This window comes from Nannobrachium achirus (genome assembly GCF_963921795.1).
Source record: "Nannobrachium achirus genome assembly, chromosome: 11".
Classification (NCBI taxonomy): Eukaryota; Metazoa; Chordata; class Actinopteri; order Myctophiformes; family Myctophidae; genus Nannobrachium; species Nannobrachium achirus.
The window spans coordinates 43,604,656-43,628,813 of NC_137820.1; the positions used below are offsets into that span (position 1 = coordinate 43,604,656).

General features: G+C 42.1%; 1 protein-coding gene across 8 annotated transcripts in view; it reads right to left on the reverse strand.

The window, feature by feature from the left end:
- Window positions 1-23,914, reverse strand: part of mical3a (microtubule associated monooxygenase, calponin and LIM domain containing 3a) — a 122,720-nt gene extending 98,806 nt beyond the window's left edge. For 7 of the 8 annotated variants that reach the window (XM_080737688.1, XM_080737687.1, XM_080737686.1 and 4 more), the window contains exon 1: window positions 17,740-17,875. The gene's annotated coding sequence lies outside the window, so the exon portion shown is untranslated. Of the gene's footprint in view, window positions 1-17,739; window positions 17,876-23,813 lie in introns of those variants that run through there. The other variant, XM_080737684.1, reaches the window with a different exon arrangement.
- Between the last annotated feature and the right edge of the window lie 244 nt (window positions 23,915-24,158).

The window sequence follows — 24,158 nt, forward strand, 5'->3', positions numbered from 1 at the left end:
TGGGGTGTCTACATATGGGATAAGTGAGTTCAAAAACATCACCACAAATCAATTCGGACAGCAAGGAATGTTAGAGATTTTGAGCACTCAAAAGGCAGCTTGCCAATTCACAGTATTGAATCAGATTCAGACATCTTCGTGGCAATCAACAGGCGATTGTAAACAAATGGCAGGTGATTAACATTAAATGACAACCATGGCAAAAAGGAGCCGTGAGATTTGCTCCATATTGTCGGGAGGAACACGTCACGAGAATACTATGAACTCAGAGCCACTGCCCTCCTGGCAATCTGGCAATGAGATACAGAAGTGATTACCCTGAGAACACCCCTTTCACCATCACCACCATGACTGGTTATCAGTCATATCTGTGCACCAGGCGTCTGGGCTAATTACTACGACATTCCTTACTCACTGATATGGATGTGGAGCAGCAGGTCAAACTCTGACCTCACAACAAATCTGCACCAAGTCAGCATTATGATGACAGGCTGTTATGTAGATTAGTTCTCAAGCATCTACAGTAGTTAGAACTTAGAACTGCACTTAATCTGGTGATTATATTTTGGATTATTCGATTTAGAGGCAATTCCTTTAGACCCTTAAAATGATGGTAAACAGGGGCACCTGCTGGCATACTGGTCAAGGCACATACCACTTAGGCATTGCCACATACTGTAGGCGTGGCGTCGCCGGTTCGGATCCGGACGACCTTTGCCCTGTGTCGCTCCCCATCTCTCCCCCCATTTCCTGTCAGTCTACTGTCCTATCCAATAAAGCCCAAAAACAAATGATGGTAAACAGAGTAACAGACATCTCGAATTATGTCTTTAGTTAGCTTCTCCGATCCCTCTGTAGGAATGCATGGAGACAGTTGTCTGCCTGTTCAAAGGGATAACAGACAAAAGCACACAAAACATTTGTTGACTGAAAGTGAACTGGCTTCTGGCAAAGACTGTCTGTCTCCAGACTCCTGACCATCTGGCTTTTGCATCTTTTACATTTCTGACAAATGAACTCTTATTGCAGCGGAGCCGTGTTGAGACCTACATTTCCCTTCCCACGACTCTTATTTTGACACGAGTCCAGTGAATCAGCAGCGCTGGCGCCGTCCGCATTGCAAAACCCTTGCCGGTGTTGGCGGCTGCCATCACCTCGCCTTCAGCATCACAGGAAAAAGCATTCCCTGACAAATGAGCAATCAGAAGAACCTTACGAAACATGTACTCAGTCAAATCCACCAGGCACTCGGAGCACTGTGATTCACAGGCATATCACATCCTGAGTGATTCCATGGCTAATCAATCTGTGAACCCTTTCTGTAAAAAAAGGGCGAGGACAATGATCTTTTCCCCCCTTAGTTTTTTAGCCTCTAGAAACAGGAATTCGGTTTAGCTCCTCCCCTCTCTTAGTCCACTTCCTCCGAGGTGCTTCGATGGATGGTTGGATAGATAGATGGATGGATGAATGGATGGATAGATAGATAGATCTTTATTGTCATTGTAACATGTACAATGAAATTAAAAGTGCCAACCGATCAGTGCATCAAATCACTAAAATATATCGTCGTTGTCGGTTGGAAACGTTGTCCAAAACCGTTCGTTTTGCATTTATCATTTTAAAAATGATTGAAACTAGTGAAAACAGCCGATCTACAAGCACACAACGCCTCGCACCGCGAGGCGTTGTGTGCTTATAGATCAGCTGTTTTCACTACTTCTGTGCGACGGCCTTGTATGATGAAGCAGGGCTTTACTTTGCCAAAAAACGTACACATCTGAAACTTGGAGATACAAGGTTTCTGCCCGACAGTGACGATATATGAAGCTAAAACACATGTTTAGAGCTGTGGTGTTGACAATGAGATACAGAAGAGACTGTCTTGACTTGAGATTAATGGCTAAAGGCTCTGATCATTGTGTCCTGTCACTCTCTCCTGCTGTCCAGTATAGACTGTCACAAAATCAGATTCCATGTGACCTGCATGTGACCTGTCTGCATTTAGACTAATTTAAGCAAATCGGATACCAAACTTGATGTGACACAGATCTGATTCAGGCTGGATTTGTCTGGCAGTGTAAATCAGGCCCAAGTAGGGGTTCAACAGGCTCAGCTTATCAAGATCAATATAATACAATATGAAAAATAATTAATTAATACAATTTAATTAATTGTTTTTTTAAATAAGCGTTGTCACTAATAATTAATAAATTACAACAATTTCATTTTATACATTTTCTGTCAATTCATCAAATCGATTATTTGTTTCACCGTCACTCCCAACCCATTACCCCCTCTAACTCCCAAAGCACGGAATGCCACGGATCATTGCCATTGTCGCAAGGATAATTCATTTCCATGGTTTATTTCATTTGCTGTGCATGTTGTACAGTATAATGTAACTTAGCAGGTTTTACAACAAGTGCAACTGGACCCTCTCATAATCTGTAATGTAAAATACTAAACCGATTGTGGATCAGCGGTTCCACTCCAAGAGGCTTGACAAATGCCAACATTGCTCAGATGTGCTGCCAAGCCCCCCCCCCCTCTATTCTGCCTGTAGTAAGCGTAAGCTTAAGCTAACTGAATCTGACCACTATTAAATTCCTGAATGTACTGGCCTATATCAATCTCATTCCAACCATGACTAAGGATTTCAAACAGATTGGTTACAGGGGGCAAAAAAGACACCGCCAATGAAAAAATGTGCCTAGAGTAACTGAAAAGACTTGCTACTCCACTCCAACAAAAGGGTCAGCGTTATCAGATTTCTGGTAGCAATATGCAGCTACGCTGGCTGAGTAATCAAGACACCGCTATTTATTGGTGTCCAGCGCGTGCGATTAGAGCCGCAAGCCGCCACTTGCTAAACTATCAGGATTAGCAAAGGCTTTTGAAATCTCACCTCCAAAACCACCGCTATTACCTGAGACTTTGCAGGCCAAGTCTAGACCAGTTACGCAGCCACAGTTATGCACAGTTATATAAACACAGACACATGCAGGGAAATGTACTGTATAGAATGCAAACTGGCAGTCAGGCTTCTCTTATCAACATTATATTTGTATAAAGCCAATGTTATTTGATTTACAGGACTTCAAGGATTCTCAATATTTGCCCATCTTATCTTTCTCATTCATTTGCATGTTTCACACAATGGTACGCAGTGAGATGCCATGGCTTTGGTAGAATGTATCTGGTTACGCACACATACTCACATCTAACCTTGTCTGGCAACTAGGAAGTGCATTCGGAGAGCAGTGAGTAAACAGAGCCAACAGCTTCCACGGCTTAGACATGACCGGTGTGGAATGAAGGCATGGAGGAGAGGGAGAGGAGAGTAGGAGAGGAGTAGTGAGAAGAGAAGAGAAGAGAAGAGAAGAGAAGAGAAGAGAAGAGAAGAGAAGAGAAGAGAAGAGAAGAGAAGAGAAGAGAGCCCGGACCGTACACTTAGGCTCTAATGTAGCCAGACAGTGCATTGCTGGTTCGAGTCCCATTCCTGGCCATCTTTACTGCATGTCTCTGCCAATGTCTCTCTACCTGTTTCCTGTCCATCTCCACTACACCTATAAATAATAGTCAGAAAAGACCCAAAACATATCTTTAGAAAAATTAAAGAGAGGAGAGGAGAGGAGAGGAGAGGAGAGGAGAGGAGAGGAGAGGAGAGGAGAGGAGCCATATGAAACATGTGACATGATGGAACTGTTCTTTTGTAACTCACTAGAGGGTCGCGGCCCTTCGGGCCGCTCACATCTAGTTAAAAAAAAAAGAAAAAAGTAAAAAAAAAAAAAAAAAAAAAGTTAAAAAAAAAGTTTAAAAAAAAAAAAAAACCTTAAAAAAAAAAATTTGGGGGGGGGAACTATTGTGGCGGAACTATTGTGCCGCAGCGCACGTTTCCGGTCGGACATATTTGACCGGCGGACTATTTTATACAGAGGCAAAATATGAGGGTAATAACGAATACAACTGTATACAGAGGTTTGGAAACGACATCTTGCAAAGGTGACATGGGTGTTTGAATTTTTAAGCTATATTTAGTACATATGTAGTACATCTTGGCCAAGTGGTTTGGTATTTAAGTTAGCGATACATGACCCGGAAGTAGATCACTTACTCTTTTGTAATATAAAGATAATCTGTTGTGTAACTGTGACCGTCCCTTCCCTTCTCAAATGAGACGGGGAGAAGATAAGACAGGGGTGAAGCAATTAGGAGGAGGCGTCATCATCATGTCCAATTATCCTTGAAGTGAGACTCTTAATCCAAAACATTTGACTCGCCACAATGTCATATTATGTGACTTCAGCTTTTAATGGCTGAAACGTGTTTTGTTTTTAACATTGTTCAAGCCATGACGTATTAAGAGGCCCTTTCTTTTTGTATCTAATCCCCTCTTGAGTGCCTCAGGTGTTTTTCAATAAACATTAAACTCTCCTTGTTAGTTTGACTCCAGCAATGCCCGTCATGTCAGGCTCAGTGGATTCACATTTTAGCCATGTCAACATGTTCAAATGAAATCCCAAAACTGCTCTAACGTATGGACAAGAATGCTGGCCAAGACATACAACACATTAATAAGTCAGTGTAGGAGCTCAGGGTAACACACAGAGAAACCTGTGTGGTTTCTCATGGACGACAGCACTGGTTCTCAAAGGTCCAGGGAACCCCGTGGGTCCTTGAGGGGGTCCCCAACAAAATGAGGAACAGTTTAAACTTTAAACACTTAAGCCCTATTTCTGTGCTATGCATGAGTTAATTTCATTAAACGTAATGCGAAGCTTGGCCAATGTGACCCAGGGAGTACTACAAACTTTGAGCGCTTTGTGCCGAGATGCAGGCCAGATGCAGGCCACGCTTCAGAGCCTGGACATTTTGCGCGGCCCAGACAAAGCCAGATGTTGGAGCTTAGCGCCTTCGAGGAGCACCGCACAAAAATAAGAGAAAATAGCCAATCTCACAACATTGCTGTGTGGCACGTTGTGAGCTTATAGTTTTCCTGTTTTCAAAATTTTTGAAAGTTTATGCATATGACATGAAAAATATATATTTCCAGCTAGAAGTTAATCCAATGACATACATATATACTGTATAAGAATGACCATCTCTCCCCACATGCAGTATTGCTCGTTGTAGAGTTCCTCCCGTTCCTATTGGAACATTGGGCGAAGAGTCCTCTCCATTTGCTTCGGTCCCTAGCGAGTAGCAACCCTTCTTGTAGAATTCTGTACTTCTGTAATCTCACTAAAGATCTTCTCTTATGGGCACCAAATCTTTTCAATGGAGGGGGAGTGGGGGGGTTTAGCCTGTGGCTTAATATGTATCAAAGTGTGGGTCTGTGACATGACAATGTATCACAACCACTGCACTACAACAGAGCTCTGCTACTCCTCTCCACATTAATTATAAAGCCAATGTTTAAACGTCCAAGTCACAGTCACAGCAAATTCCAGACCTCTTCTTTGCACGGCTGTCGAAAATAACAGCCTGGAAAATGACCTACAACAAAATAACGAGGGCTGAACTTCTTTAGCCCTTGAATTTAACTGGATGCCAAAACCCAGTGAAAATGTTGGTGAAATTCCTTCTCCCAGCATTCTAAACAATGATTTATAATACTTAGCTGCGCGCCAGTATCGCGTTCCGAAAATAGCAGATCTAGATGCAATCCGTTGTGACCTTATAGAATGGTAGAGTGTGCAGTTTTCACAAGTCTTTCTTGGACCAGGCTTTATCTATCTGGATGTCATGGCCAGGATTTACAGTACGTGGGAGAGACGTTAGATGGTGTGATGTTTCATCCAAAACAAGCAGCGATGACATTTCAACACACAAAACAATTACGGGTGTTGTCGGGGACAATGAAACCGGAATAATGAAATTACGGGGTTGGCAAAATAATCATTATCGTCCTCAAATAGTGAGGAGCTGTTCATAAAAAATACATTTATATTATTCATTCATTTAAATGCCTCACACGAAAAAAAGAAAGAAAAAGAAAAACACTAAAATAACGGTAATTATCAAAAGGCATCTTTGACAGGTCGGAGCTAGGAGCCTAGTGAGGAATGCCTAGCCGCAGCCGGCACATGCAACAGCTAGCCAGACACAGCCGGGACAAACCATAATCCTACACACAAACACACACACACGTCACACACACACGCTATTACTATACTTGTGAGGACATCAACATTTTAGGATGGCAATTTTCTAAAGGCCATATTTTACACTTGTCTTTGCTATTTTCAACCCTAAAGCAGTGTTTCTCAAACTAATTTCAAGGTCTCCCCTAAACTCTGACAGGGTACAAATGGAACCAAATGTACCCTAATGGGTCCATTTGGTTCCATTTGTACACTGTCAGAGTTACAGAGTTGTGTGGGTCAATTTGGATCCCCCTAATGGAACCCACAATAGCCCCTGGAATCCACTTTGAGAACCACTGCCCTGCAGTGTCACACACCACAAAATAACCGCTCTACTGTATAAGCTCACAACAATGTGAGCATGAATCAGTACACAACATATGAATCAGGCAGCATAACCCCAACACATAAAGATAATCTGTAAATGCCTAGTCCTCCTAACGTGAATCACTACCATGTCTCTTTTGAGGAGCAGGAAATTCTCCTCGCAGTGCCCATTTCTCAAATGATATTGTATACTTTTGGGGACATTTGGCACTCACAAGTATAGTAATACCACACACACACACACACACACACACACACACACACACACACACACACACACACACACACACACACACACACACACACACACACACACACACACACACACACACACACACACACACACACACACACACACACACACACACACACAAATCCCAGTGAGTGGGTGGGGCTATAAGCAGATGGTAAACAAGTAGTGAACGTTATAGGAGAAGTTGGAAAACATGAGCTGTGAGAGCTACCACCACCACCAACACCTCTAGTCTAAAGACGTTGTCCAACTAGTGCTGCTGCCCCTGTACTTGCCTTGATCTCTAGCCAGGGCTCAAAAGGATGGCACACAGACTGACCCTCGCATCGACGACAGCAGAGCAAACCACATTGCCCGCAAAGCAACACTACATGAATCCAACAGGTAACCTGGCTCTGCCTGTAGAAAAATGTAGAATGCAAGCCAACAAGTATGCACTAATACTACTGCTTCTGCTTGTCAACCTTTTTAATTTCCAGGACCCCCAGGTTGATATTATGCATTGGCACAGACCAGACCCCATTTTATGCTTTTTATTAAAAAATGTATCTCTGAGTCTATACCATAACGTCCTCAATGTTAAAAGCCATTAAGAACTGAGGCCGATTCTACAAATACCCAGATTTGTGTTAAAGTAAAAACATTTCAAGATTTAAAAAAATAAAATAAAAAAATAGCAGATGTAGGCTACAAGCTCGCAGTGTGGCACAAAGTGACACACTGAGAGCTTGTATGCTATTTTTGAGAACCACTGTTGTAAATGTAAACCACATCCTGTTCTAAGTTTTCTGAAAAACCTATACAGTATACTATATATACTGTAGCTAAAATCTTAAATGACACAGATGCTTTCCAGGTTTTAATTTGTTTACTTTAACTGTACAAATGGACCCATTTGGTATGTGTACACTCTCAGAGTCAGCGACCCGTAACGTAAGGGTCCATTTGGAGTTGGACCCCTGGTGGTGGTCCCCAGACTGGACCGGTGAGAAACAGTGCACTAAACACAGCCCAATATTCATTGCAACACTACAATTAGCAAACTAATTGAGAAAACAGACTTCCAAGGGAGCCTAACCACACATAAAAACAAAGCTTCGATTCCAGTACAATGCCCTTGTTTATTGGAATCACTGGTTTGGTTTAGTCGATTTTAGTGGCGTGAAAACTCTCTGTTCACACTTTATCGTCATTAGTGGGGGTTTGTTTTAATGCTTTTACATGTGTTTAACCCATTTTGGGAAGGAACCCCTTTTGGTGCTTTTACCCTTCAGGACGGGAACCCCTTTTGGGGTTCTTGTTGCTATGTACAGTATATAGCAGCATAATGTTAACCACATTTCACATTATAAATGCAAACATGGTCAGTTATTGTGGATACTGAATGAGTGTACCGTCACAATATCGATATTGTAATAATGCCAATTTCCTTTTAAATGTTTGCACGATATAACAATATCCCACACCCACATCCAAAGCGATATATATAGTCTCATATCACAATATCGATATGTCCATACAACATATAACATTATAAGACAAACAGGGTCAGAAACGGTGAGAGGGAGCAATATGTGTGGATGTCCTCCAATCTTCCATTTCTAAATCATTTCATCTCTCCCCCTGCCAACTCCACTCAACAGCCCTGCATCCCAGAGGTTACAGAATAGGTCTACACTCCTTCCTGTGTGTGTGAATAGGTGCTGTGCTGAGCCAGTCCAACAGCAAGGTAACCAAACACCTACACATGATGCACGCTTGATAGCTTTAACCGAGACGGCTTAAGAACAAATTCCTCCTGAATTGCACTTAAATCCCTCTCAAGTTTTACAAGCTCAAGGCAGCACTAATTCAGATGGGTCGTGTTGGCCAGGTTGAACATAGACTACGGTACAAATTCTACAAATATATACAGTATACAGTATATATACTGTATATATCAGTGGTTCTCAAACCTTTTCAAGGACACGCAAAATTATATGTATTTGGCCCGCCTCATCTCAAAACATTTTGTTCCAGGAACCCCCTGAAGCAAAGATTTGAGTTAAAAATGTTCGTTTTAAAAATTATATATTCAAAAGTATTCAAAGGTAAGTACATTCTCACAAATCACAATCTTGATGTTTGATGTTTTTGATACAAATAGCAGACCTACAAGCTTGTGGCATGGCACTAAATGACGCTCTATGACTTGTATATCTGCTATTTTTGAATAGCCATGTATAAAATAAATGCTTTTTAGCACAAATTAAAATTACAGATGCTTTCCCGATTTTAGTGTGTTAAATGGTAGAATGGAACATAAGTGTTTGGCTGCTATAGTACGTCTCAGTTTCTATACACAGTTCTAGCTAAAACGGCTATAATATAAACAACATTTGGTAGCACTTTCTGATCCGTGCAAATCCTCTTTAATGACGCTGGAATAACCTGCCAATCAAAACAAAGTTAAAAAATGCACAATCTGGACTTGTGTAGGGCTCAATTGTCAATTATTGTCCAATTATTCTATCGATTACTTTCTTTGATTCATCAATTAGCCTGATTAACCACTTAGCCTATTTTATATATTTTTAAATACTCAAATAAACAAATTGATTAGTTCGAATAACTGTTGCACCCCTAGTGTTAGCCTATAATGTAACTATTTTCAGCAATGCATTTCATTATTCATACTAGGCAATTTTACACTCAAAGAGTTCAATCAACGCTGGATTCAACATTGATATTGAAGTATGGAATGGATGAAGTATGGGGAACTGAATGATGGAGAATGGCATCCATTGAGTGCATGTACAGCAGGGTTCCCCAATAGGCAGCCCGCAGGCCATTTGCGGCCCGCGGGGGCTACTCTCTGGCCCCCACCAACCCCAGTAATAATGGTGGTAAAAGAGCAGCAACAACACTAGTATATATCGTCATTGTCGGGTGGAAAACCCGTATCTCAAAATGTGTACGTTCTTTCGCAAGGTAAAGCTCTGCTTCATCAAACAAGGCCGTCGCACAAAAGTAGTGAAAACAGCAGATCTACAAGCACACAGTGTGCTTGTAGATCGGCTGTTTTCACTACTTTAAATCATTTTTACAATGAAAAATGCAAAATGAACGGTTTTGGACATACAAGATTTTCACCCTACAACGACGATATCCAAACTGTCACTGGAGTAGTGGGAACACCACCGTCGCACCCTGCAATGTTGTGGCCCTCGGCTTGATACCCTAGACATAATTTGGCCCTTGGGGAAAACTAATTGGGGAACCCTGATGTACAGTATGCTCTCCAATGCATGTCAGAGGCAGAGAGGCTGATGGCAGACGGGCAGGCAGTGATCTGAGAGACAGACACAAGAGCAGCATCATCACTGGTGGGAAAAAATATTAGATAGAGCTGGCAGACAGACAGTAGACAGACAGCCTTGACAGACTGATGAGCACTTTTATTCAGGCCCCCTGTCTCAGAATAACTACATAAGACCCAGGGGCTCCTCTAAACATGACCAGAGCACATGTAAGAGATCCCTGCTGTGCTGAATCCCACCGCACGGGAGCAAAACCTAAAAAAGCTTATGTTATCTCCGGGTCGGTGAAATTTACTAGAGCGATGGGCTTCTAACATTGAGGCAGTCAGGAGAAAATATATTATGTTCTACCTTAGAGGCTACTAACTGAAGCGTGGCTGCTAAAAAAAATGAATAAACTCATTTTAAGGAAGATAAAGTTGCAACAAAATGAGATAGAGCAATGACATGGCTTAAATCCATCAAGCGGCATTATATCCTAGTTTCTTTGCTCAAAAAAAAAAAAAAAGAAAACAGTAGAAAGAAAAGCTGGTTTATAAATCAAGATGCTAGCCTTCAGAGCCAGCCTAGCTACCATGTCAACCTTATACCAGATTCAAAAGCTGTGTGGGAAAGGACTCATCTAACATATAATTTTCGGAATGTCTGTCTGTCTGAGTGTCTGTCTGTCTGTCTGAAACCGCGTTTCTCATCAGTGGCTGGAGCAATTGATCTGAAATCGCATCACCATAAGCATATGAACACACCTGACATAACTGTGAAGCCCGTTTGTCACTTTCGCAAATCGTATGCTGTATATTTGCATTTTTATGGTGTATCTATATCTATTTAGCCTACAGTACCTTTTGTGACCACACATGTTAAGGGAGGGGCGCTGTTGTTCAGGCCATGCACAATCACACACAAACCCACACACACACACACACACACACACACACGGGGGGAGTGTGTGTGTGTGTGTGTGTGTGCAGGCAGGCGGGCGGGTGTGTGTGCAGGCGGGTGTGTGTGCAGGCGGGTGGGCGGGCGGGCTGGGGGGGGGACAGTATCTCTGTAGCCATTAAAGGAAACGGGTTTCTTACATTGATGCTCCTACATCATGCAAGCACCAGTTAAAGTTACTTTCCATCCCTCATATACTGTGTGCACAGTGCACATCCCATAACCCACACACTGCACATCATTTTGGAGCTCATATCTTTGAAAGGGTAAGGGCTAGTTTTTATAATCTGCAGCAGTTATGTGGAATGGGTTACCTTCAAACTTCACTTGCGGATTATACCATTATCAGTTTACCTGTGGATTACGCGGTCGACAGAGGCTGACATTTTGCACCGTAATCCCATGCACAATTTGTGTCTTTCTTTTGTGTTTTTTTTTTCTAGCATCTTAACTAAGGTCCATAGTATACACTACAGTATCATGTACAGTATACATCGGCTGCTATGCACCTTTATATCTTACCTCAGGTACTATGTGTACTGTAAATGTGTAGAGATAATGTCCTTGATGTGTTTGTTTTCTTTGATTGATCTCTCTTAACTTAGCACAGTATGTTGGAAACGGTAGGAATGTGTGTGTGTGTGTGTGTGTGTGTGTGTGTGTGTGTGTGTGTGTGTGTGTGTGTGTGTGTGTGTGTGTGTGTGTGTGTGTGTGTGTGTGTGTGTGTGTGTGTGATCATTTTGACAGATAGGCCTATGTGTACAAAGAATACCATACATGTGTATGTTTAATGTATGTAGGCTAATAATACATGTTAGTCAATAAATCAAAACAGGTTGTCAGTGAAGCTACATTTAATAAGAGAAAGGGCCCATTATTTTGGCTCCATTTTGGAGGATTGTATTCCAGGTTGCCAGTGAGTGACAGTGGTGGTGATTCCAGAGGTCATTGTAGGTGCCTGTTGTTCATCCTGCCTGATTCCTGCCAAGAATGAACACGCTACAGTATAAGCATGACATAAGCCCCTGCATTCCACTAGAGATACTTCCATTCCACAACAAGGTCACTACACTGGCCTGGGGTCACTGGAGGACTGTGTACGATGTGTCTTAGGGTCGATGCATACTCCACTTTTAGAGACAAATGTATTTCGTTTCGGCTCTGTCTGACAGAGATTTGACTCCCGAACCGAAATAAATTTGGCTCTAAAAGGGGCCTTTTGTGGTTCCGATCCAACTTTTACGGTTCCGAACCAACTCCGGTTCTTGGTGGAAAAGCAAACCTATGGTTCATCCCATAGGCGGGAGAAAGAACCAGAACCGGTTCTTTGCAGGTGGAAAAGGCCCCAAAGTGGAGTATGCATCGGCCCTAAGGTGTACCGTGAAAATAGCTTTAGATACTGTATTAGCAATATCGTACAAGGCCAGGTAATTCATGAATTGCAATAACCACATTCAATTTGTTTCCCTATTCCCTATTTTGGGCATGTAATCATTATTGACGGCGTTGTTTGTGTGTGTTTTTTGTGGCAGAAAAAGCAACTGTACAAACTTTGTGGTGATTGTGGTTAAGCTAGCTAGCCCATCAATGCTGTGCATTTATCATGAAACGATTCAACAGCAAATTTTACACTGTGATGCAAGTTGGAGAAAGGTGCAGTGACCTATAACTTAACTGTAGTCCTGTGCTCTACAGCTCATGCTGTGTTACGAGCATTTCTATTTCTCATGCAGTCAGCGGTGACAAATCAAACAGCTAGCATTATTATCTGAAGGTACAGTGTTCCAAGGGTCAGTTGACTGACTTTAAATGTAAACAGTGTGGTTTGACTGGCATGTGGAATGCAGTTGTCACACTGACCTACTTCTGACCTGCTTAAGGCTCAACATGCAGCCAACAGCAAGCTCTGCTAAAAGTCCTTCATGTACAGCAGCCGTTCCCAACCTGTAGGCTCAGGCTGTGAGGAGTTTGTAAGTGGGCCCCCGAATAATTGGCAAAACATGACGAGTTTAATGACTGTGTGTGCAAATAAAATTCTTCAAAAACTGGAAGAAAAAAATAAATCACAGACTTTTCTTTGTTATACAGATGAATAGGAAGGAACTTAACCCATTAAGACCTGAGGCTGATTCTACAAACGCCTACTGAGCTAGTCGTTAACTTCTCACACGTTCAAGACTTTTCAAAAATAACAGATGTACAAGGCTACAAGCTTGCAGTGGGCACAAAGTGATCTTCAGCCACTGGAAACCAGCACCGTGTAATCTGACCAGTTACTTTCATGCTATACAGTAGAGCCTGGCCGATATCTCAGCTTGGCTGTCAAAAATGTTTGACATTTTGGTGTGAAGGTTGCACTAGACTAGAGGAAAGGTCATGGGTTCCCCAAAATCATTAAGCCCTTGGGGTCATCCTCTGTGGAGCCTGAGCGTGCACAGTTGTTGTTCTGTTTGTAAGTGTGGTGGACCCACCGATATCGGGGCAAAGATTTGCCCTCACATCTGTAAGGATGAGAATTGTGTAATTTTTACTGAAACAGTTATGTTATTCAAAACAAAGACATTTAAAAAAGTGTTGTGTGGGCCTACAGTAATTCTCTTCTAAACGTCACATTCTCAAGAGACAACAAGGGAAGAAATTTGAGAAGGAAAAGTAGCCGTTGGCTCAATAAATTAAATTCTTCCTTACAGTAAATGTTTTCAAGACAAGAAGTTCAAACGGTTAATGGCAAGCAACATGCATCCCATTACAGACATATTTCCATTTAAAGGCACACAACACTAGCCTAGCTGAGCTAGACATCCCAGCCATGTTAAAACAAGGTAGGGATAGATACTGCAGTTAGTTAGCTAGCTGCATTAGTATCTAGGCTGGTTATACCAGGCTAACACAACACACCAGATAATATGCTGCCCTGCAGGAGTCAGGCCCATTGTGCCTGCCAGTAACAGGGGTCAACTTGTTCCTGATGAGTCAACCCTGGCACAGTCAGCAACAGACCGCCGCTGGACAAAAACCTGACACTCTGGGTACATCCAGCTGTTTATGACACAGCAGGAGCTGACTTCAGAGGACTTCCTTCCTTCCTTCCTTTCATCTCTCACCGTTTCCAAAAACCGAGCGACATTGCGGGCCCATGGGGTGTCAGAGGTGGACCTCAACACAGTGTGTGAGAACTGGAACTCAACGCTTCCCTCATGAAGAGAGCTTGCACAGACTCCCCGCACATCCAAACAACAGCATTACGACGTGCATCTTATTAGCAGCACTGATTCTGCATGAACCCATTGTTACTTTGTCATTATAGGCAAAACATTTTTTATTGAGGTTTAAAGAAAATCGAAAATAGCAGATCTAACAGCTCAAAGCTCACTGCTTCACGACTCATTGTGAGCTCTTAGATTGGCTAATTTCACAGCAAAGTATATAGGGCTTAAGTGGTTAAAAATATTATAGGTCATCCATGTTGATGTACAGTTTCATAGATATGTGTACAAATCAGTATAGATCAGCATTTGTACACTCTCAGAGTTATGGGTGTCCTCAAAATGCAAACGTTTGCAATAGCGTTCTTGCACCATTTAGTCCATATACTGTAGGATAGTGCACATGTACTTTAAGTACTAGTCTGTCAGCTTACACAAGCTACTAACAGTACAGATCTTAACAGGACCCACTAAAGAAATAAGTAATGTGATTTTATTGCAATATCCTGATATGCTTATCTGGCCATTGTATTAAAATATCAAATAAAACCGATCAATCAAGCTTCCGAACAGACTTCTTCTGTCTTTTTTCTAATCAATGCACTTCTGCTGAGTCAAACTTCCTGAGTTGTAATAAACACCAGGGTAGTCTGTCACCAACCGCCTGTCACCTCAACAGAAGTACACAAAACAATGCAAACATTAAGAGCAAACACAGTTGAAAAGAAGCCTGATGAGAGTAATCAATCAAGCTTAGCTAACCAATATTACAAATGTGCAGGCAGGCAGGTCATTCCACAAAGACAGCTGGGAAAGTGTCCAGGGAGGGACGTGGCTGTCAGGTCAAGCCCTTGTGCCCTAATTTAAGCCCTTTCTAGTCTGACTGTTGTTGCTCTGTTGGTATTGTGGCTAAATCTTGGTTATATATGGCCACTGTTGATGGTCAATTGAGGTGTGACTCTCAGTCTCGACACCCAGACCCCAGTTTAATTATGCATTAGGACACAGACCCCCATTTGATAACCATTTTTCATCTCTGCATGGGACCTCCAAGAGTGTACAAATTGAACCAAAGGGACCATTTGGTTCATTTGTATGCTCTTGGAGTTACAGGACCCATTTGGACCCGCTGGCCCTCCCAGAGACCCAACGTTGGGAACCAGTGGGTTAACAGACTGAGAACAAAAGCAGATGTTTCTATAAACTGAGGCCCCACGACTACGGGGCCATTTTGACAGACACGTGTGGAACAAAAGACAAAGAAGATAATAACAATATAGACATTCTACACTTGTCAAACATAAGGAGCTGTTCTAATTATGTTGCCCCACAGAAGCTCTGTGGAGACAGCTGCATGTGGCACAAGTGTCCTGCACTTCATTCATTGGTTCTCAAGTGTGTTCGTGTCAAGGACCCGGCCCAAATTGATGTGTTTGGCCGTGGACCGCCATCTGAAAAGGTTTTATGCCAGGGACCCCAGAAAAGTTTTATGCCAAATAAAAAATCTAAATTATTCCAATTTCAAAACGTTTCAAGAAATAACAGATGTACAAGCTTGCATAGCAGTAAAAGCTTGCATCTCTGCGAGAGCTGCGAGATCTGCTTTACTTGTAGATCTGCTGTTTTTGAATAGCCAAATACTGTAATTGGATAAAGTGGTTAAGATTGTGTTGCTATGTTAACTTATTTCGCCGGGGGCCCATTGGACCCCCCCAAGGACTGCTGGGGGGGTCCCTGGACCCCACTTTGAGAACCAATGCTGTAGACAGCTGCGGGTGACACAAGTGTCCTACTGCTCACAGCATTCTGGTGACAGCAGTGACATGACATCTAGGCTGGCCTGCACAACTCAAAGTCTATTTTCATCAATAAAACATAAGAAAAATGGCACGTTTATCCTTTGGGAGAATGTCCTGTAAGGTGAAACCATTTTGCCATATTTCTCAAATCATAAAAAAGTGTCACATCTCTTTTTCCCACCCGACTATTAAAGGTTATACTGTAAACAGTACAGATAAATAATAAAGTGAGATAGTCTTCTACATAAAAGGACTAAATCAAAATATCACAATATTTTTCACCAAATACCTCAATGTCGATATTGTGACAATAATATTGGATTTGGGACAATCCCCTTTTTTAAATTGAAAATAGCTGATCTACAAGTTCACAGTGCAACACATCACAAAGTGTTGTCAGTTTGTGAATCTACTATTTCCACTATTTTCCAAAAAAAGTATAAAATAACATTAAAACCAGGATAAGAAACACACACATTATTATCCAAAATCCCACACAATATCTAGTCTCATATCACATTATTGATATGATGTCACAATTTGCCCAACCCTAATAAAAACATCTGTAAATTGAGTAGGCTTATCATTAGGCCACAATATTTGTATCTCACAAAGTACCACAACAAAACCTCCTCTCCATTCGGCACCAAACCATGTGAGTTTAAATTAGTATCTAGTGACAATGAATAAATAACATTATTAACAGTTGATAGGACGCCTGCAAGTTCAGCTATAGTATACAGTATGTACTATAAGCTATTGCAGACTATTGCAAAATGAGCTTCAACAGTCAAACCTGCTGCGTGTAATAAGGCAACATCTGGATACAGTGGATAGCTACAGAAGGATACAACATAACCTGTCCTACTCATTTGACACAGTGTACAGTATTCGTTTGACGTTTAGGTGAAAATAAACATGCATGTCACTAGCCTATTTCACACACAACAGCAGCCCTCAACCACCAACAGTTTATTCAAGATGACAGATAACAGCAAGGAGCAGCCAGGCTCTTACCAGGCAGGCATGCAACGAGCATTCCAAGGGCTGTCCCTACAGATCTATGGACTGACTGCTCACATTCAAAGCAGCTATGGGGACCGCTGCAGTGGTGGAAAGTACTCAAAATGTGTTATTTAAGTGAAAGTGTCATTACTGCAATGCAAAAATACTTTGTTACAAGTAGAATAAAAGCCCGGTTATCAAGATGTACTTGAGTAAAAGTACAAAAGGTATTGACATCAAATCAAATTGTACTTAAAAAGTCCAAAAGTAAAAGTACTCATTATGCAGAATGTCCCATTTCAAGTAGCCTATTCAACTATATAAAAATCTATTGAAAATAGCAGATCACAATGCGTCGCGTAGCCTACTTTACTTGAAATCTCAAGTAGCCTAAAGTACACATTGCTCAACATTGTACTAAGTACATACTTAAGTAAATCTACTTAGTTACTTTACACCACCGGACCGCTGACATAACCAGCACAGATTTTAACACTACAAGCAGCAATGCTCACATAATATCCATTGATGAAGAATTGTTGTAATTACGCACGTATAGCATACGATCTGACCACAGATTGCGATTTCATCAGGAATTTGATGGCCTGATCAAAATCACCAAAGCGTGACATTCTGAAACGTGCAGAGAGTTAAGTAACCGACCGTCGACTATTAGTTATTCCACCGAGAGAGAGAGGCAAGTGGACCGCGGTTCTGCTTGTGCAGAGCGACCAGCAGCATGCACGATCCGTCGATCCTTCTTACCTTCGATCCGCACGTTAATAATATCCACACGCTTCCACGATGAATCCAATGTCAACCCATAAATGCAGGTTTTGTCCATAAACTCCACAGTGTGTCGGTGTGTGTCTGAGGTCGTGTTGTTCAGGCCCTGCCAGCTATTCACTAACACTGTGAGAAAGAAGGCGCAACTTGAAACTGACAGAGGCGGCGGGTCGGGCGCACTTTACGCACGGAGGGGCCGCTCAACGCCGCAAATTAACTAAAAACACCTCAACGTGAACGTTTCGTTCTCGCCGAGTTCGCGACAATGCAATACCGAATAAAAGACTAGGACGGACGACGCGTTTCGTTTGGGAGAAAAGCGTGTCGCGGTATAAAGTGGACCGTCCCACACACAGAAACCCCTCCGCCGTGCCTTGACTGTGAGCCGGCGTGTTTACACAGTTTAATCCTATTGGTCTGCTGGCAGGATGACGCTGTAGCTGCAGGAGCAGGAGGAGGAATTCCAGTGGAAAACATCAGAGAGACTCAGGAGGAGGCAGCAAAGTGGACAACATGCATACACCACAACTATAGGAGTAAATAAATACACTATATAGGAGGGAAGGGAATTCCCCCAGTATGTGTGATTTGTCTACATGTGTCATATAGAGCCGAGGGATGTTTTTCCCCCTTTCTTACATTTATTTTATTTTATTTTTTTCCTTATTTTATTATAACAAAGTCTAGACATAATGTTATGGGAGGGCTTTTTAGAGTGGTTGAAAACTGACTCCCCCTTTCTTCTTACTGAAAAAAAAAATCACAATTTACAAATTTGAAAATGTTCAAGAAAGGAAAAAAGTGCAGATCTACAAGCTGCCAACGTGTCATGATGCCACACGTTGTAAGCTTGTAGATCAGCTATTTCTGCTATTTGTCGTACAACAAAGTATATAGGGCTTACTTGCTGCCCACGATTTCTTACTGAATCAGGTCCCCAATCTGCCCCACTGTGTCAGAACAATATATACAAAATAATCATATTAGTATTGAGACAGTTATCATCACCCATGAGACTGCAATGAATACACACAACAAACCATAAACCCACATAACTCACAGCAGGCCTAAAGCTCTGTATCATGGCTTGTTAAGAGGGAAAGGTCAATGACATGCAGAACGCTTAATAATAATCCACTCAGCTATCAAAGTCACCGGCGTGTCAAATGTGCCATTGGCTTTAACGACCACAAGCTCGACCATGAACACAGCAGCGACTTCACAATGTGTCTACTTGAGATAGTGGTGGATATTTTGGTCAGAAATAGTCTATTATCTGTTCTGCAGTGAGTGTTCATGGGCAAGGCGCAGTGTTGCCAGATTGTGTGAGAGAAATATAAGCAACCAGGTCTAAGAAAACAAGCCCAAAAGAAGCAATTAGGCACAGACTAGGCCATTATGAGCACTTTAATTAAACCTATATACTGTATACATTGAAAATAGCACATCTTCAAGCTCACAACGCACATGTCACGACGCGTTGTGAGCTTGCAATTTTCCAAACGTCTTGAAATAAAATGTGGAATGTTGGGATATTTGGAAGATTTTTGAAACATTTTAACAACACAAATCTGGTACACGGCCCCCTGGCACACACCATTTTCAGATGGGGGTAGAGACAAATACATATTAATTCCATGACATGAAAATATTTGAGAACCACTGATTAAAATCATTATAAAATTGTGAAGCAAGCCCAAATGAGCAACTACACAGTACAAACAAGCCCCCCCCCCCCCCCCAAAAAAAAAACGTGACTCGCAACTGCCAATATTTACAAGCAACTTCAACGAAAAATAAGCCCAAAGACGCTTATAATAAGCAGGACATGGCAACAGTGGCAAGGCGAGCTTGTTAGGTGAGTCCCCTCCAGCACTATCAGTGTGGTACAGTGCGTCTCTCCCTTGTGGTGGTGGCTGCGAGGCAGACACTGTCCTGGCTGTCACCCCCCTGTCACAGCACAGATATACCGTAGGCTTGTTTTCAACAACACCCAGATATACTGTACAGGCTCCTCTCATGATATACTGCCTGAACTTAGGCAATATGGAGAAAATCCAATACAGTATCACAATCATTTATTTGACAATGGTATTTGCAATACAAGCCAATCTACTGGCTCAAAACTCTAAGTTCCTCAGAGCGTATGCATTTTACATACATTTTTGAAAGTATAAAATAAGTAGTATATCCAAGTAAAGGACAACACTTATTGCCATATTCACCACCATCCAAAATCCCACACGATATCTAGTCTCATACTATGATATGGTATGGTATGGTATTTATTTTTTTATATGAACCGCTCGAACCCATAGTGTCTAGAGCTTGTAGATCGGCTATTTTTGCAAAGAGATTTGGTGTAGAGGGGGAAAAGAACAGACTAAGTACAGAGTGAAAGGTCAAGTATGGACGGTTCAAGTGGTTAAATATCTAAAAACACAAATTGATATGAATCCAAAATACACCGATGATCGTGCTGTCAAACAATGAAACTGTATGGAATCTATGAAAAGGTTGTGGGGGTCCCTGCTTCATCTCTCTCTCAGCTAAGGGGTCCTTGGCCTGAAAAGGTTGAAGACCCCTGCACTAAGCTACACAGCCACCCCAATGATGTGATCAGCTGGTAGCAGTGCCCACAGTGCAGCATGTGCTGCAATAGATTTTGTCTGCTGCCAATGTTTCATGAAAGCCTTGGCCCTGGGCTTTGTTCAACAAGCTATACATCACTCAAGTCGACATCTAAAGAGGTAACCCGCCATGGCACACAGAATACCTGACTTCAAAGACCACTGCTTCATCGTTGCATCGCGTTTGCTAGCCAACACCCAGTTCATCATGAATAGGCGATATAACATGGGGTTGACGGTCAATGTCAATGTTAGTCTCCTTTGAGTCAGCTTTTATTTCCAGCAAACCACAGGAAAAGATGGGTAAGCATTTTGAATATGCATCTAATAAAGGGAAAAGTTGTACAGATGAATAAGTGATAGATAAATTGATTGATTGACTGAATAATGTATTAGAAGTTTTGCATAGGAAAAGGTACAGTTCACTGGTCCACGCACTACACGGTCAACTAAAAGGATAAGCTCAAGTAAGCACATGGCTTATTTAAATTGAGATCCTTTGAATACAACGCTAATCCAAAAAAACAGTTGCCATAATGCAGTTGATCTTCATCGTACCATTATCTCCAGTTAACAACATGCAATACAGTCACCAATTGTGTCAATTTGAAGCAAAAATAGCTGATCTACAAGGTCACAGCACATCCCATCACATGTTGTGAGCTTGTAGATCAGCAATGTTAAATATTTGTAAATATTTATCAATTGAAAAATAAATTGGCATTCCCACCGGGCACGATAAAGATAAAGATAAAGATAAAGATAAAAATATTGTTTTAAAAATCGGGTTCAACTCAAGTGGATGGTAGCGTACACACCACAACAATAACACCATCATAACTGATGTGAACGCCGACATAATTATCGTTAACGATAATTATCGTTATAGTTATCTTTATCGTGCCCAGTGGGAATGATGCTTTAATGTTGTTAGGCAAAAAAAAAAACAATGGCTCCAGCATTCTCAAAATGCTGTGCACCTTATGTAAAAGACAGTGCTTTGTAGGAAAAATAAATATAATGTAATCCTTAGCAACATCACCGTCAGGCACGTGCACACATAGACATCAAAAGAGGCTTGAGCCCCTGCCCTTTTATCCGTCTGTAAAAAGTGCCCTTTCCAGACCATGAAAGCAGTTTTTACTATGGTGAAAGTACTGCAAATGCCCTCTTTCCATGCCATACCTGAAGGCAGCATTCAAGACAATTGCCTCGTCCAAACTCTCCTGAACTTGAATGCAGCATCTTATGTTGAAAGAATTGCCCTCTCAAATCCATGCTGTACGCCACATCTCCAGTACTGACTTGATCATGCTTAGTTGAGTGCGGTATCTCCAATACCTCTAAACTCACAACGCGTCACGCTGCAACGCGTTGTGAGCTTGGAGGTCTGATATTTTCGATATTTCTACCAAAAGGCCCTTTAAGAAATGTCAGCCCCTGCCTCTCTAACATTCTCTGCACGTCCCTGATCACTGTGGCTGGTGTTAGGAAGGCTTTAAATGAATGGTGGATATAACCGCATACAGTGAATAATATGACTACAATTCTAACAAAGTTAAACAAACAGGGGGGAAAAAAAGAAAAGGAAAAAACTGTTCGTCTTCATTTATTACCTTAGCAAAGTTATGGAAATTAGTCAAACGCAAAATAAATGAAATCACATTTCTGTAATAATTAAGTAATACTACAGCAAGATTGAGCATGCAGTGAAGAGATGCTTTCTTATGTAACTGAATATGAAAGTGGTGTTGAGTCACACAAAGTCAATATGAAACATACAGCATGATATTTCAACATCAATATGGAATATAAGGCATGCTATTTCAATATCAATATGTAGCATACAGCATTATATTTCAATATCAATATGGAATATAAAAGTAAGCCTTGCCGAGCCATGAGGCCCATAGGGCAGAAGCCTATCCCCTGTTTCAGTAGCGTGAGGCAGCTTGATGTACAAGTACACCCCCTGGACATGACACTAGTATGCCGCAGGGACTTGACCCAATGCTGAGTGCCAAGCAGGGAGACACTGGGTCCCAGTCTGGTGGTAAGACCCGGCAGGGATTCGAACCCGACCTCCCAGTCTCAGGGCGGACACTCTAATCAAATGGCCACTGAGCTTATAACATGGAATATACAGTATGATATTTCATAATATCAATATGAGGATCTTGCAAACCAATGCTTAAAACTCTGTCATCAGGACTTAACCACATGAACCCTAGCATCCCAATTCTGGCTATGTTTTATCTTTGAGATATGTTGTTTTGTGTTATATGGTTACAGTATCTGTTGTTTTAGTTGTTTTTTTCCGAACAGACTTAAGAAGATAAATATCCCTTCGAGGACAATAAACATTATTATTATGTCATAATGGGAGATCATTCGGTGTAAACAGGCCAACATTTGGTGGAAATAGCCGATCTATAAGCTCACACCGCATTGCAACACGGCGTGTTTTGATCAGCAATTTTCGTCAGGGAGACTTGGCATGGAGATAAAAAGGGAGGGGACCAAGTACAGACCCCTTGGGAGCCCCGGTCAGCGAACTATAAAGGGTTTAAGTGGCTAATGACGTTCCACATATGGGGCCTCCAATGAGAACCAATTGACCTAGTAGGAATTAACTAATTAAACAAGCCGCAAAGGGAATAAGCAACATCACTGTGGTTGGTGTTAGGAAGGCTTTAAATCAGTGGTTCTCAACCTTTCCAGGCCGCTACCCCCAAAATGATAATATTTTAACTGGGGACCCCCCCACCCTGACAAGCACTAAGAGTTGAGGCATTACATTTTGTATAACACCGTTCTATGGTGAAAATAGCAGATCTACATGCTCACAACGCCTCGCGTTGTGAGGCGTTGTGAGCGTTGTGAGCATGTTGAGTTGTCACTTTAGAAATGGGCAGATACAATTGACCTAGTAGGAATTAACTAATTAAACAAGCCGCAGAGGGAATAATAAGCACGTCAGCTGACTCCACTTCAGAGCATAAGACTGAAGCCCACACCTGGGAGAGGGAATTATGAGTTAGGGACAGGACTGCTCACAGTGCTCTCAACACAGTGTTGATCACACATAACCAACCAGCCAGGTTTCCACCCTAATGTTATGAAACGGCCACTAATTGAACACTAACCTTGTCTGAAGCGGTTAACTTGACTGATGGCATTCATTCAGACCAAAAAGCTTCTTGTCCACCTACAACGACGAGGTTGCACCGGCACACATTCCACTCATAACAAAGGAAATCATCATCACGCATGCATACATGATGTCATCCCTGAAATCTTCACAGACATCATCTGTCACGTCACTATTTATCAAAGCGCAATCGAATGTCTGGCATCAAATCTCCATTCCGTTTGCTGTTGACAAAGGGACATAAGGTATTAATAAGGTAATAAGGTACTTACTATGCTGCTGTTAGAGTCAAGGTGTTCCTCCGCTGTGTCTTTTTGCTCTCTTTCTCTCTCTCCTCCCTTCCTTCCTTCGTCCCTCCCTCCCTTTCCCCCCCGCCGTCTCCTTCTCCTCCTCCTCCTCCTCCTCTCGTGCTTCTCTCCCTTCCCTCCACTACAGCAAGATGCTGCCTGGACCCATGCACGTTGTCATGGCAACCCGGGGGATTCTCACATGACGGGTCTCTCCGGGTGCTGATTGGTCAGGCACAGGGAAGCGGGCGTGAGGGGGGCGGGGATCCTCCCTGAGATGATGTCACACAGGCCCACAAAGGGAGGGGTCTCTCACTCAGGCTGCCTGTG